At 34.3% G+C, this 16,703-nt stretch overlaps 1 protein-coding gene and 2 non-coding genes across 3 annotated transcripts in view; 1 reads left to right on the forward strand and 2 right to left on the reverse strand.

Moving 5' to 3' along the window:
- The window catches only part of LOC149410040 (uncharacterized), a 229,895-nt gene that overhangs the window by 175,468 nt on the left and 37,724 nt on the right, over nt 1-16,703 (reverse strand). The gene's annotated exons all lie outside the window — the stretch shown is intronic.
- On the forward strand, nt 9,901-10,021 carry LOC149410044 (U5 spliceosomal RNA). The gene has a single exon (XR_016305074.1). It is a non-coding gene; the product is annotated as a U5 spliceosomal RNA (small nuclear RNA).
- On the reverse strand, nt 11,478-11,639 carry LOC149410045 (U1 spliceosomal RNA). The gene has a single exon (XR_016305064.1). It is a non-coding gene; the product is annotated as a U1 spliceosomal RNA (small nuclear RNA).

Raw genomic sequence — 16,703 nt, forward strand, 5'->3', positions numbered from 1 at the left:
ATATAAAAAATCTTTACATATAGTTGCCATCAGAGAAGTTTATCACTATTTTGATTAATCTTTGTAACGAATTGGTGTACATTATGAATACCAAAAAATATGCTTTAGATAAATTGAAGATTTTCCTATCGTTTCGCTTGAGTAGAATACAAATAAAATAAATAAATTACTCAATAAAAAATATAAATGAAATCTACTAAAAAAAATTTTTTTTCAATAGAAATCTATGAACGCTTAAAGAAAACAACTTTTAATAAATACAGTATTATAGCTAAGATTATCTGTAACAGTTTCACTTGATTAACTTTTATGCTTTCTTATAAAATTATTTACAAAATAAATAAAAACCACTTTTGTGCTTGAAATCGAACGTTTCTACACTCCATTTGTCAATTAAGGTATACCAAGAATATACACATTTTTGGCTTGTAGCTTCCTCTTAAATATAAAAATTATAAAGGTAACTTGCTTGCGGCAACATTCCGACGCTATTTTCTATAAGGCTATTCGATAATGAGACTTATGTACTCAACGAGCTACTGACAAGATCACCGTCGTAATAAATGTCAAGCATTGCCGACATTATGTCGTCAGTATCCGCATATCGCTCAACGGTCGCAAGTTCCTCGCACTAAGTTCACGGTAACTCGATTATAATCGTTGCCTTTGACCGCATTACGGTTAGGATCAGTGGCGGCTTCTCTCAAGATCATTTGTGCAGTAAACCCCCATTAAAATATGAGAAGATAAGGTGAACTTGCATTATAATAATATTATAAACAGCGCACCATTAAAATTCAGTCGAGGAACAACCCAATATTCCACACTGCAAACCCCCTGTCGGTGAAATCCAATAACCTACGCCAAAGCAAGACAATCTTTGTGCGCCGCGATAGCAGAACGTTTTATACCACGTATTCTCCGAAAGTGTACCTACGAGTGTCACCCAGATTGCATCGAAATACCATGTTATTTTAGTCTATAGCAGTTAGTAGTCAATTTTTGTGCATTTTTATTTTCTTCATCATTCATTTCTACAACCGTTTGCTTTTAAAGGCATTTGTAAATCTACTAGTAAAACAGATTATGTCTGAAGTTAGTTTGTTTTCAGCTTTCCACTAAAAAAAGATGTTACTTTTATTGATTTTTCGCAGTTATGTAAAGCTCTCGTAATGGCTTTAGCCGTATTTGGTGACCAGATCTGAATAGCCAGGTATTCCCCCCACTACCTTCAGCCTCACAACATTGAATTTCTGAACCCCCAATGAAAAAGATTACGAACCGCCACTGGTTACAATTGACCATTTTCAAATTGACGTAAAAGTTTTTATTTTATTCGAGTACCGCACAATAGTACCAGCTGCCGGAAGCGGGTGCGGATACGGTACATAATTATACGTGAATATTGTGGCTGGTATTTCAGTCGTTAAACTTTGACCAAATTGTCACCAAAATCTTCCACATATTCCGTTAGGTTTGGCCATTATAATGTCCGGTCCATCCGGAGATTAACGCCATTATCTAATGTCCAACATCTCACAACAGGCGAGGTGAAGATTATCTCGGAGTTGAGATCTCAAGTGCCTCGGAGGCTGGGCCGGCTTGTTCTCACATTAAACACGAAAAAACATGAGAAACACAAGACAAAACGAGGAATTCCAATAATCAATTAAATCCATTAGTAAAGTACAGTACATAATGTCGTGAGAGGAGCAGATGTTTCAGGAAATGAAATTGTACAAAAACCATCTCTTAATATTACATCATTTTTGAGAAGTTAAATGTTGAATACATTTATTTTGTTTTTTGTCGGTTTTCACGGTCAGATAATGTATGTTATCTTTCATTAATTTATTTTTTTAAGCATAACTATCCTTAGTAAAAAATCGCAATTCCCCGTTTAAGTGCTCAGTATAACATAAAAATTCATAATATCAAACCGAAGTAATGCGTACGATATTCAATTATAAATTAATATTGTATGCATCTTCAATTCTTATCTACATTCCTATATCTCTTTGTATTAAGGCGAAGCTTAATGCTAAATCACTATTTTGATTAATCTTTGTAACGAATTGGTGTACATTATGAATACAAAAAAACAATGCTTTAGATAAATTGAAGATTTTCCTATCGTTTCGCTTGAGTACACAAATAAAATAATAAATTACTCAATAAAAAATATAAAAGTAAGCTACTAAAATTTTTTTTCAATGAACGCGTAAAGAAAATAACTTTTAAAAAATACAGTATTATAGCTAAGATTATCTGAGACAGTTTCACTTGATTGACTTTTTGCTTTCTTATAAAATTATTTACAAAATAAATAAAAACCCGTTTGTCAAGCGATATTAATGCCTATTACCTACAATATAAGGTATACTAACTATCCTCTTAATAGAAAACTTTTTGTAACCCCAAAGAAAACAAGTTGAGACCATAAAGGAAGAAATCCCTTCTTTCCTTCATATAATGGTTGGGACACACATATTTTGTGAGGTAGCAGTATATTTTACGTTTTTATATAGGACATATTTTGTAGTGGATTTGTATTATGAGGTACCTACTCTACACTAGTGTTCTGATCACTGCCCTATTAGGGAACCAGAACACTTAACTAAAGCCTTGAGTCAATTCTTGACTGCTAAAGTCTCCGTGAGAATTTGTAACAGACCTTTACTTCAACAACGTTTGCATTGATAAGATCAATCTACACCCGATATTCTACAAATTTATATCGTACTGTAAATACAATATTGCATCGGTGATTCAATCCAATATTGTATTTGTATACCTTTCTTGAAAGAATTGAGTTTTTATAAGGAAAAAAACTATTTATTCATATTGCATGTGTACGGGCGCAAACAAATAATTTGTAAAAAACTGTTTTTAACATAAAAAACATACTCTGCACATCTCACTAGGGCATTCCTTTATCAAGATGTGCATCGAGTGAAACTGTCACAGATAATCTTAGGTATAATGCAGTATTTTTTAAAGTTGTTTCCATTACGCGTTCATACATTTCTATTAAAAAAATATTTTTTTAGTAGTTTACATTTATATTTTTTATTCAGTAATTTATTTTTTTAATTGTATTCTACTCAAGCGAAACGATAGGTAAACCTTCAATTTATCTAAAGCATATTTTTTTGTTTTCATAATGTATACTAATTCGTTATAAAGATTAATCAAAATAGTGATTTGGTATTAAGCTTCGCCTTAAGTAGTATCGTTTTGTGAACATTTTTAGTAGGATAACCTGTGCTGAGGTGTTCGCATATTTTAAAAAAAGTGTTATTAGATTAGTAGGGGTTAAAGTATATCATAATAGTACTAAGGCGTAGAAACTATGTAGTGAAAAGAAAATAAAAGGATCCATCCTAATTTAATTATACTAATTTATATAATGACACTTAACTATATTAAATAATTCCTTAACCTCCAGATGAGTGGCCATTTTATGGTAGATAACGACATAAGAATGCCGCACTAATCATTAGCATAAAGGACAGCTAAATTACTGTTATTATTTGGCGAGATTTGTCACACACACATTGTTAATTTATAGTCAAATGATCCGTATAAGGGTAATAAAAAAAAATTATCGAAGAATTCCTGAGGTGGATGAAGTCTATTAGGGTGGGTCGTATAAGCTTTTTACGAATTTGTTTCTTATTAGTTGAACAGTTCAAACATTTTTATTATAATATAAGTAAGTTGGTGTACACAGTTTTGTATGCTTTTCAACAACCACACTAGGCACATGCCTGTATTATGGTAGTCGAAATTTGTTTATATTTATATATGTATGTAATTCGTGTTAATTTGTGAAATATACTGTTTTGTTAGATATAATGAATTAGTATAATGAGTAAATATATTATATATATAATATACAGGTCGCAAAAATAGAATTGATGCGACTAACACATTGTTCTATCAGGGCCTATGTCATCTTTGAGGATGATGTGTGGATCCTTTATAAGTGTAAAGGCAGTTCTGGTAATGAGAAAAGTATGAGGGGTGGGTAGTAATCTAGTGGTCAGTATGAACAGGAGTGACGTAAGAATACATTCCTCAAATTGCGGTCCGGCGGGAGAGGTCAACAGTTTAAGGCGAAGCTTAATGCCAAAATTTTAATTAATCTGTATAACGAATTGGTGTACATTATTAATAGCAAAAAAATTTGCTTTAGATAAATTGAAGGTTTTTATATCTTTTCGCTTGAGTAGAATACAAATAAAAAAATTAATTACTCAATAAAAAATATAAATGTAAATTACTAAAAAAAATGAACGCATAAAGGAAAAAATACAGTTTTATAGGTAAGATTATCTGTGACAGTTTCACTTGGTTAACTTTTTTATAAATAAAATAACAGTGTTGTGCTTGAAATCGAACGTTTCTAGACCTCGTTTGTCAAGCGATTTTAATGCCTATTACCTACAATATAAGGGATACCAAGAATATACACATTTTCGGCTTGTAGCTACCTCTTAACCGGCCTCTACCGATCTGGCCCGCTACACAGCTGGTGGGTAGACGAATCCGCTAACAATATCTGGAGAAACTTCACGTAAGTCTAACTACTTGCAGAGGTTTTGGTTATGCAATAAAAGGTTCCACTCCTTGGTCCGATACGCGAGCCTCAGTTTAAGACAAAACGTACGATATAATCTGAAAAATAAACATGAGGAATTGTCCTTACATTCACGGCCCACCCTAATGAACAAAATATGCAAATCTATGAACAATAATCATCTCATCATCATGTAAATTGTGCCTGCCTCCTCTCATACAAGAAACAAACATCATTTACATGGATTATTAGTGTCGCCACGGCTCTGGAGATGTAAATCACAAAACAAACTATTGACATTAAAGCCTACGTGAAATAATTCTGCCTTGAACGGACTATATAGAAAACAGTTTTATATTTTAAAAGTGGAATATTTGACAAATCGCACTTTAAATCTGAACTGACTATAAAGGTCAGGGATGGCGAACCTTTATAATTATATTAAAAAATATAATTATAAAGGTTCCCTTTGAAATAAATACCGACAGTATACCTCCAAATCTTCAAATAATCCTACATGATCATTCTCTCACACAAAACGACGCTAACCTCTATCGACAAATATGCTCATTTCTGAAAACAGCTGATAAAATTACATATCTAGGAATGATCATCGATAAAAACCTAAAATGGAAAGATCACATCTGCCATACAATAAAGAAAATTAGGAAATTAATTTATATATTCTTACAGATCTAACTAGTCTGACCCCCATAGAAATTTTTCAAAAACTCATAATAAAAATAATACTAAAAAATCTCCAGACTTCCCCACTGAACGCGTATACCAAGTTCCTACATTTAAACACTCATTTATGAAAATTTCAATTATTCAAATTATAAAAGAAAAAGATAAATACTCATTCATAGCTGAAAATCGAACCAGACTTAAATATATATTTGCATGCCCTAAACTACACACTTCTTTTGCCCAGCACCATTATACCCACCAAGGAAAACATTTCTTTAATAAATTAGAAGAATTAATGATAAAAACAAATATTGAACTATATAAAAAAATATTTTAGGGAAATCGTTAACAAAAAAACTGATTCCCCTAGTTTCACTTGAAAATCTCACAAATTATCCTACTATAGGTACTCTATTTATCCTCCATAATATATTTTTTTTCTTACTTCCAAATACATTAATTTGTATGGATTTTAATTTTGTACTTTTTTTAAACTTTGTAACCTAGTTATATCATTTTTTCGTAAATGTACACTCCTCTTCCATCCACAAGCAAATGCTTAAATGGAAGTGTAGTATAAATTAAAACAGTATGACTTGTAAACATTGTATATTTATTGTAAAAAACACAAATACAAATACAGAAGTGTCCAAACAGGAGTTGGAGCTCTCAGTTTGGCGAGCAAAATATATGAACCATCTTAGGAGACTTTTTAGAAAGACAATTAAGAGTCTATAATTGTTAGAGAATGCCTATGCCATTGCCGCACAAGAGTCCCAACTGCTCCCAACCGCGTGGATCCTGTGGACTATGGCATCCCAATTGGGGTATGTTGTCAGGCTAAAGATAGTAGGCATAGAGCAAGGCTGCCCAACCTTTTTAGCAGTTGGGCGAAATTGACGATTTTGAATCATTGGCGGGCCACTGAATACCTGAAGGGGGGGGGGGGGGGGTGGCTACAGGATTCCATTTCGACGCAAAAAATATTTTGTCGAAAACCGGTGTATTTTTGTTTCAAAAGGTAAGTTCAACGGGTTAGATTTTTTCGTCGCTGATTCTCGTTCTGAGTAGCCTAAATAGCGATAAATCGCCGTCGTTGGCAACACTGGTGATCGCGCGCAAGCTGCATTGTTTGTTTTACCGCGGGCCCGCGACAATTTTTCAAATTGGCGGATTGGCGGGTTTTTTTAAAATGTTTCACGCGGGCCACTTATAATTCGTTCGCGGGCCACATTGTGGCCCGCGGGCCTGGGGTTGGGCAGCCTTGGCATAGAGGAAGGAGGGGAAGGGAAAGGTGTGGAAGAGGGAGGTCGGGAAGTACCCGGCATTTCAAGCAACGTTTTAATTCTGAATGGTCTTACACCAGGGCGGTTCTGAGAATACCTCCCACTTTGGAATGTGCCGCAAATAAACCTTATTTTTTTTAAATAATAAAATTTTAAAATAACACAAATCATTATTAGTAGAAGTGCCAGACAAGCATATGTGGCAGCCTTGCTGGACTACCTTTTTATAAACATAACATTGTATTATATATCATGTAATATGAATAATTAAAAATAAATAATAAAAAAATATTTGAACACGCGACCTAGCGATTGCTAGTCGAGATCTTTACTCCTCGACCACAGAGACCGTCAAATATAGATTAGTACAGAAGTCCACATAATCCCGAACTTCTTTGGTTACGCTTGGTTTAGCGTCCAAATTAATAAAACATACAGAACATTAAATATGTAATCATAATTAAATAAGATTCACTAATTGCAAAAGCCCCACGTTGGGCGCCAAAATACTATTAAAATTAAATAATCATTATCGCATAATAGCATAAAGCCAACGTAACTGTTATCTACAAGTTTTTTTCATCATTTAATACCCATACAGCCTTATGGTATGTATCGTTAATCGTTTCTATAACGGACTAAGTCGTAATAATTAATTATGATTTCGACAGTAAAAAGCAATGCCGCTTATAGCACCATTCTCACTTCTCCCTCTTTTTCATTAATAACGCGTTTAACAGAAAGAGAGGTTACAACGGAGTTTTTAGCGGCAGAACCAAACAAAAGTCTTCCAAAGACCAGGTGTATTTACCGTCATTCAAAAGGTTCACCACCCTTTGGTCAATTCCTAATGCAAATAAAAGATTCACCGCTCTTTGGACAATTCCTAATACAATTAAAAGGTTCACCACCCTTTGGTCAACTCCAAATACAAATAAAAGATTCACAACCATTTGGTCAACTCCTAATAGAAATAAAAGATTCACCACCCTTAGGGTTAATTCTTAATACAATTCAAAGATTCACCGCCCTTTGGTCAATTCCTAATAGAATAAAAAGATTCACCACCTTTTGGTCAGTTCCTAATACAATTTAAAACGTTTGTTGAGCGTGTTTATTATGAAATTAGCGCAGAACCGTAAAAAGAATATACAGTATTTATAAATATATGCTATTGTTTTGTTCAGTTGAGTGTTTTCGGTTTCAGTCTGTAGGTATTTGGTGTTAGTATATTATCTATTTCTGATCTTCCTATGTTTTGTATTCAACATTATTTGAGATTTAAATGTTATAATATTGTTGTCAATTTTGAATGAGAGTCGGATTTAGTACCATAGAATCGGAAGCTTTTTTGCACAAAAATTGTACATTGTAGTTGCTTGTTGGATATGTTTTTGACCCTGAGATCTAGTGTTAGTTGTTATTTCTTGTGTTTTGTATGTGATTATGATTGTATTAAAATAAAAATATAAATATCATTACATAAAAATGTTCTGTTAAATTACACAAGGGGATAATTAATTACATGAAGAATACAGCATGTGCAGAGCGGTCCGTCGTGAGTAGGGTTACCAGATGGTATCCAAAAGGAGGACATGTCCTCCTTCTGCATGTTTTGTCCTTCCTTACCTACTGTAAGTCCTCCTTTTTGCTAAACATCGGGCGGGACTGGTGGGAGATTTTTTAAGTGTTTACAAGGCTTGTGAAGATTACTTGATGGGATGGGTAAAAACCTTAGAAGATTTCAAATGTTTTGAGGGGATGACATTGCTGAAAGAGAACGAAAACCTAGAATATGATGATTTAGTTTCATGCATTGAGTTCTTGAACATCAGAGGTTTAGGATTGACGATGTTAAGCTACACGATCAATTTTGTAACTTGATTTCATTTCTTAAATCAGAATCAGATGAAGATGAAGCATATTATGATTTGAAGTTGCACGAGCAGTAGACAATCTAATTCAAGTGTTGAAAACATTGAATGTTTCTCATAACTGCTCAAGATCTGCGAGTTTAATTTTGTATAAGCGCACATAACGCATAACTCAGTGGAGCAAAGAGAGGAAAAGACTAAGGACCGGTTGTTTCGGAGAATTTGAACAATTCATCAAATTTCAACGTTCATTTTCAAGTTCTATGAAAGATTTTTTCAAGTTCTGTTTTTATTTCAGTTTTGTCACGCAACTAGCCTACAATGATATAATATCAGAACTTGAATAGGAATTTCACAGAACCCGAAAATGAATGTTGAAATTTGAACAATTCTTCAAATTTCAAAGTTAATTTTCAGGTTCTGTGAAAGATTTTTTCAAGTTCTGTTTTTATTTCAGTTCTCTCAAGCAACTACCCTATGCTGATATAATAACAGAACTTGAATAGGACTTTCACAAAACCCGGAATTCACCATTGAAATTTGATGAATTGTTCAAATCCTCCAAAACAACCCGTCCTAAGTGTTCAGTCAGTTAAATCTTTAATTCTTACTCAATACAACTTCAAAAGCATGACATGTGAAGATTTTTATAATTATTTGTTAAAAAACCAAGAACTTCTTTCCAAAAATTGGCAGCTCAGCTAAATATGATTAAAATAAAGTAAGAAAAATATAAAAAAATCGTTTAATTTCTGAATGTCCTCCTTTTTTACAGAAAATCCTCCTTATTAGACCCATCTGCCCTCCTTTATCAAATTATCATCTGGCAACCCTAGTCGTGAGCCAATCTTACGCCGATAATTTCAATTTCCTGCGCAGTTCTGTCAACAATCTGAGTAGTATTTTTCTCGCTAATAGCAATGTAAAAACTGGTCTATTTCTAAAGGTTTACAAGAGCGGGTGAGTAATCCAATAGCAGTGTGGGTTTTTCATAAGGTGGTCATAAAGTAACACGATGTAATTTCCTTGTATATAAGAGTGCATGGACGGACGGGACAATTCGATGGGGAAGATATATGAAAAATGCGCCAACACCTACATAAATTTGAACCTATTTTAATGACTTATTATTTATCTCATCAAATACCCCAAAAATCATGAGCTGTTGTTATAACTGCATTAACAACACAAAAATAATAGTACATTTTGCACCACTTTGCATATGGTATTGTGGGATGGGGTCACTGTGCTGAATATATTATCAATCCAGTTATTACAGTACAAAAACTATTTTTATACATAAACTCCCAACATTCTGAAATAAAATTCATTGGCCTGTTGCCTCCAACATAATTTTTATTAACGTGTGTAGTTCAAAGCGTCGAGAAAAGATGGCGCCACTTCTGCCAGCGGCTCGCGTAGAGACGCTATCAACGTGTCGATTTATGCCGCAGAAATACCTCATTCGGTACTCTGGTTTCCCTTCAATAACGAATAAATCTTTCGCCTTTTACTAAAGATTTCCGTGGAGGGGAGCACTCAAATGAGTCTATAAACCAATTTTTTGTCCCCTGCTTCTTGAAGTGGGGCCTTAAACTTTACAATGTTGAAAATACATATAGATGGAGATGAAGTCGGTTCATGTCCAGAAAATTTATGTAGCGCAGTTAATCACCAGCAATGGTGTTCATTATTTTAAAATTGCCCTCATTTTCTACATTAATAATTAGAGGTGGGTCCTATGAGTACTTTTCGTTACTGGGTACAATGAGTACAGGTACAAAATACTCAAAAGTATTTAATACAGAACTGAAGATTGATTCAGAATACTAATGAACTCGCATAAATTCTGCCCACATATTCCCCACAAATATTCTACGGGAGCTTGATTCCCCGTTTTATTATTCGAAATCTATTATTCCCCACAAAAAAAATCCATGGGGGGGGGGTTGTTACGGAACTTCACTGAAAAAAATTCCGCACAAGCAAAATAATCTAATATGTGATTCCCCACAATAATTTTTCGAAAACCATGGGGGGGGGTAGCTACGGAATTCCATTTCGAAAAAATTCCCCACATTTTTCCCGTCGCTAAATATCAGATCACATACCACTCAATACTCAAGTCGGATATACCCATCAAAAATACCTACTACATACAAAAAATCACTATCATAAATACCTACTAAAAATACGAATCAAAAATACCCTTCGAAAATACCCTTCGAAAATACCCATCGAAAATACCTATCAAAAATACCTACTGAAAATACCCATCAAAAATACCCATCGGAAATACCTATCAAAAATACCTACTGAAAATACCCATCGGAAATACCTATCAAAAATACCTACTGAAAAAACCCATCAAAAATACCTATTAAAAATACTTGTCAAAAATACCTATCAAAAATACCTGGTAAAAGTACCTATTAAAAATATTTAGTCCCGGTATAAAATACTCATGAGTATTTTTGAACCAGGTATTTTAGAGATCTGTCACAAGTACAAAGTATCGCATTGAAATACCCGGTACTTTTACTGGGTACGATAAATACGCCTCACCTCTAATAATGAATAATAGTGCAAGGACAAAATAACATACTAAATAAAATATGTAATAATAATATTTGGATGAATTGTATGGCGCCGTTTTTGTGCGAAATTCACCTCAAGGGCTCTGTGCAAATATATGTATAATACATTTCTGCAATGATCTAAAATAAAAAAATTGAACACCAGGTATTTCTTTGTACCTGTACTCATTGTACCCAGTAACGAAAAGTACTGAAAAAGTACGAAAAAGACCTGTTAAAAAGAACCCATCAAAAATACCTGGTAAAAGTACCTATTAAAAATATTTAGTCCGGTATAAAATACTCGTTCGTATTTTGGAAATTTGTCACAAGTACAAAGTATCGCTTAAAAATACCCGGTACTTTGACTGGGTATGATGAATACGCCTCACCTCTTCATTGTACCCAACAAAGTAGTTATAGGGCCTACCTCTGATTTCCTCTATCCCTCTCCCGTGACTTGTTTCGGACGGGACGGCGCGTACGCAGTCCCGACTACCAAAAATTACGCGCCCGAGTTATCCGCATTAGGGATAATCGCAAGGGTCAGCCGAACCGGAGTGCAATGGAACAGCCTCGCCCTGGGGGTACCGCCTTATTGATCACGGTGTCCCCTACGCCAGGTAAGTATGCCGAAACGAACAACTCCAGCTTTTATATACACCTCTTAGAATTATACGTAAATTAGTCGCGAGCGGAAGTGGCGCCATCTCTTAACAGCTATCCAAAATACTTTTGTTATGTTCTGTAGAACTATATCAAAATGTTTTTATATTCATAAAATTTCTCCTCGTAATCCCAGCAACTGTAGCACGATCGAGTGTACTTTTTTTTCGTGGCCAGTGATCTAGGATAATATTAATAATGATCTAATTAACACACTAACTAATAAAATAAGTTTACTTTTGAATCAACGGTAGCGTATCGAGAAAATCGATATTTAATATTGCGTGGCAAGGTTAGACAAGGAGATAATCGAGTACAGCACAAGGTTGACGTAAGTATCGTTACCGAATCATGAGAAAGGATAATAAAAGGTAGACAGATATTTGAAAGGAATTTGCGCATAACTAATAATCGAAAGGTTAAAATCTGCAGTGCATTTAGCTGAACATCCATTTAATATATCTTACAGAATCAGCAAGTGAACTAGAATTGGCATAATCCCTCAGCGCTCTGGCATAATTTGTCAGAAGTTCAAAGTATTTCCGCTTTGCAATAAAATCAAAATAAATGGAGTATTTTTTTGTGCCCGCTTCATTCATTCCCTGGCGGGATTAATGAGGTTCTAGGCCCTAGAATGGCTCGCAGACCTAAATGTCCCCCTCTGACCCCCCCACCATACGAAAGAAGAATGGAATATTTCTGAACGTACCCGAAATCTACAAACTGTTTTGAAAGGTGATGAAAAACACAAAAACAATTATTATTAGAAAAAAAACACACAGACATAGGAATTAATAGACGAGAAGATAATGGCGAGGGGTAAAATCAACTGTTGAAGAACGAAGGGAGTGAAGCTGACTGTGATTCATCAATAAATCAATCTGACAGTAAATAGGCATCTCGCATTATAATATCACCATTTACTTCTTAAAAGTAAAATCTGCTTTTGAATGAATAGACATTTTTACATGGGAGCGCAAATTACTCGCCACGTTATGAACAAATTTGCGAAGTCCAAATTCGGCAAAAAAATTCGGTTCTATTTTCAGAATCGAATATTTCGTTTAAGTATTTAGTTAATTCACTTTTATAAATGTTCATAATTTACTTCCCAGCAACCAACCAGCTTTGTGTTTCGCGTCCAGACGTTTCTCGATGTGATAGTAACAACTGATTCATATTATACGATGTGAATATGCTTAAAATAAAGTAAAATAATGCTTATATATGGAATGTAATACGACAATTGGGTTTATTCTCTTTTTCAAATCTATTTTTACAAGTTTTCATAGTACAAGTCAACATTTTGCCGTGTTATTTCGTAAAATGAACCGATGATGCCTCGACCATAGTTCGCACAAGAATGATGACGTCACGTTTTCAAATTTCACTTGTAGCCATACGCGAGCCCAGCCGGCTCCAATGGAACCGGTATGGGGAGTGGGGATAATACGCTTTTAATCACTTAGGGCAGGTCTACTAATATTCATATGTCTATGAAAAAACATAATTTTTGAAATATTAAAATTTTTGAAAAACATTAAAAATAATTTAAATGGCTCATCTTACGTTTTTTGTAACTAAAATTACTGATAACGAAAAATATATAAAAAACACAAGAAAATATATTACAAACGATGTCAAAAAACAAATTAATATATTGTCACCTCACCTTTTTGTCGTTTCGTGTATTTAGATTTCGATTTCTGTCAGACTATAGCATATCAGCAATTCCCAAAAGCGAACAAATTGATTCTACAGTTAATAGCTCTATATTCCTAAAACAGAACAAATTAACCCGAGGGGTTAAAATTCAGTGTATTCCAAAGCTCAATCAAACAACTGTATCAATACTTAACAACTTAATTGACAGTCCTGCCATCGTTGCCACTATTCAATACCATGTGCTGATTAGGAATACAAGATAAAATTAACATTCTTCTGTAATACATACACAACCAACTATCAGACACACTCACTAACCAATAGGATGTATGATCTGGGCAACAAGTTTACACCACTTATAAAATTAAGCGTAATCTATACCAGTAACTTGTTGAACCCTTCAAATTAGAGTAGCGTTGGTAATGTAGTTTTAGTGACTTGTCTGATATGTAGTATTGTTCTAGTTTCTATAATTATTTTATTTTTAATTTTCGATAGCTTACTAGATATATTTTGTTTCAAAATGCATGAAAAAGTCCGGATAGGCGTAAAACCAAAAAAAATACAGTTGTAAATACGCAAGTCAAGAATTGATTTAGGGGTAGAGCAGTACAATTCATATACGAATAGTACCAAGTCACGAGTTTGATCGGCAAACTTTAAAACAGCAAAAAAACAAGCAGGATATTGATTGAATAATAGTTTAAGTGCTAATCAAAGTGCGATTTCGGTTTACAGTACAGAATACAATCGATTCAGTATCAGACGCAATGGAGTTGATTCGACGCGACTATAAAAATGGCTCGTTAAGACGCGAAGATTAAAGTCGTAAATAACTGGCGGACTGACCGCCAGATCAGGGGTCAGGGAACACAACGAGGCGAGAATTACATAATGGGAAACCCGGCTGGGGTATCTCGCATCTAGGGTCATCGGGCGGCAAGTATAATAGCGGTAATGCCAGCTTTAGCAGAAACCAGATGGCTTGATTCATGAGCCAGCATGCCAAAAAACCTGATCATCAATTAAGCCAGCGAGGACTGTCTTAAACTTGGACGTTACCCTTTTATGTGCGGGTAGTTTGTGCTTGTCTTTCTCAAGAAGACAGACATAACAAGTACCTATTTTAGAGCGAATGAGTAAGAAAATATTGACGATAGTCAGTATTTTTGTAACAGTCCCCATTTTGACAGACAATCTCCCGTTGCTGCGTGGATTGTTCTTTGTTAGTTCTTCCGCTAAAACTACTTTTGTGAGCTTTTGGAGATCTTGTCCAGCTTATTTTGGTAGAAGCTTCTTATATATTTCAACATTATTATGAAATTTATACACTAAACTTGTCAAATAATCTGAAGCATTGTGCTAATGAAAACATTGAAAATGCTCTTTTAAAAGTTTTTAAAGAATCCGAACTGTCCTCAAAGCATACTCAGATGCAACTCGACAGCTGCACAACAACACTACGAATAACTAGGCCCATAACACATAACTAGGCACATAAAGATAGCGGCCAATATAAATGTGCGGTGAGAGAAATGAAGACAATGTTGGTAGGTCTTATTCGAAGTATGATACAGTTAAATATGTCCGAAGGAGATAATGTCCCATAGCTCAGTGGTAGAGCAGTGCCCCGTCGGGTTCGAGTCCTAGATGTGACCGTATCTTTTTCTGATTTTTCTGTTTCAGATTTTCGTTTAGGAATCGCTAATATTGTCTTGAACAATTAAAGATTGTTTTATGGTCTAATATTTGTAATATTTTAGATAATACTTACTGGAAAATTTTTGTAACTAGATATTCCTACTATTTTATACATACAACTTTATTATTTATACCGAATCCCACTGCTTACACGTTCTTTACATAGTTTTCCGCACAATAATAGAAATTATTAATATTTTTTAATGATAAACTAATGTTAAGACAAGGTTTTTATGCATAGTACAAAGGATAACAAATTATTATAAACATTAATTACTCGCCTGAAATATCCATACAGATTGAAAATATCTCCTGAGTAAATATAAATGCCGCCGACGGGAATTGAACCCGCACCTTCTGATGTCCGGTCAGGTGCTCTGGACCACTGAGCTACGTCGAATTATTTTCAACACGCAAAATAATTCAATATATACTAGTACTTTAATCAACAATTACTGCTTTTTATATTTTTTTCACCTGTAAACAACCAACTTTATTTTGGTAGGAAAGGCTTTGTTAGTGCTGAATTTCCCACTAGATGGCGTCGAGACATATTATATCTATATTTGTTGGTGAACTATTTTGACTTGTCAAATATTATAAGACTAATTATTGCTTATAATAATTTGTTATCCTTTGCATAAAAAACCTTGTCTTATAAAACATTAGTTTATCATTAAAAAAGTAAATTTTATATGTAATTTGTACCCTTTCATTATAATTTCAATATTTAAAAAAAAAAAAAACTTTGGCATTTGTTGATAGCCCCCTCTTTGTTTAAGAGCGAGAATTGCTTGTTTTAAATGAAAGCATTTCTCATATTCAGAAGAGCTCACCAATAACAAGGAGGATTTCTTATCATTATTTCTAAGTTCGTGACCGCATTTATAGCTTAGTTCCCACTTGTGTGAGTGCTCTTATTGCCAGTTCAGTTGAACACCCACAGACGAGTTTCTAGACTGAGTGAACTTGCGAAAGTTTTTGTTAAATAAATTAACCAAAAGCCGATGCCAAAAACGCCTTATCTATATCTGGGAGTTCATCGAATTAAATAGCGGTTTTAGTTGTATTCGCTTAATTTAGTTCGCACCCTTTATTACTGCAATTAAAACACCGCTAGGAGATAATAAAACACGCGTTATATTACGGCAACTACAAGATATCTGAGATTACGCATGCTTTAAAGACAGGTTTCAAGCTATTATTTAAAGTTATAACTCTAACCTCTAACAAGAAACAAATAAATTGTAACAGGTAACAGGTCAAGTAAAGTAAAGTCAAGTCAAGTCAAGTCAAGTAAAATTACTTGTGGCTACAGAAAAAAAGATTACGTAGTTTCGGCGTTACCCAAGGATCCGTTGTTGGTCCCCCTTTGGTTAGTATTTTTAATGGCAATGAACATTTCGATAAGAAATTAATTGAAAATGTAATGCGAAGCAAGTATATGAAGGTAATTTAATGTTTAATGGTTAAGTGAATCATTTGCGCGAACTCCAAACTGGTTTGCACGCTATCTCTGCGGAGTCATACTGCCCGCGCCGTGCTGTACCAACTACCAACTACCAACAGAGACCCATACTTGCACATAGCATGATTGCAATTATAACTTCTTCCTCTCTGCAAGCGGCCAGCGGTACTGCCAACAGCACGGTTAAATGTGCTT

This window comes from Hesperophylax consimilis, chromosome 28 (assembly GCF_061612785.1).
Source record: "Hesperophylax consimilis isolate HC1 chromosome 28, BYU_Hcon_1.0, whole genome shotgun sequence".
Taxonomy (NCBI): domain Eukaryota; kingdom Metazoa; phylum Arthropoda; class Insecta; order Trichoptera; family Limnephilidae; genus Hesperophylax; species Hesperophylax consimilis.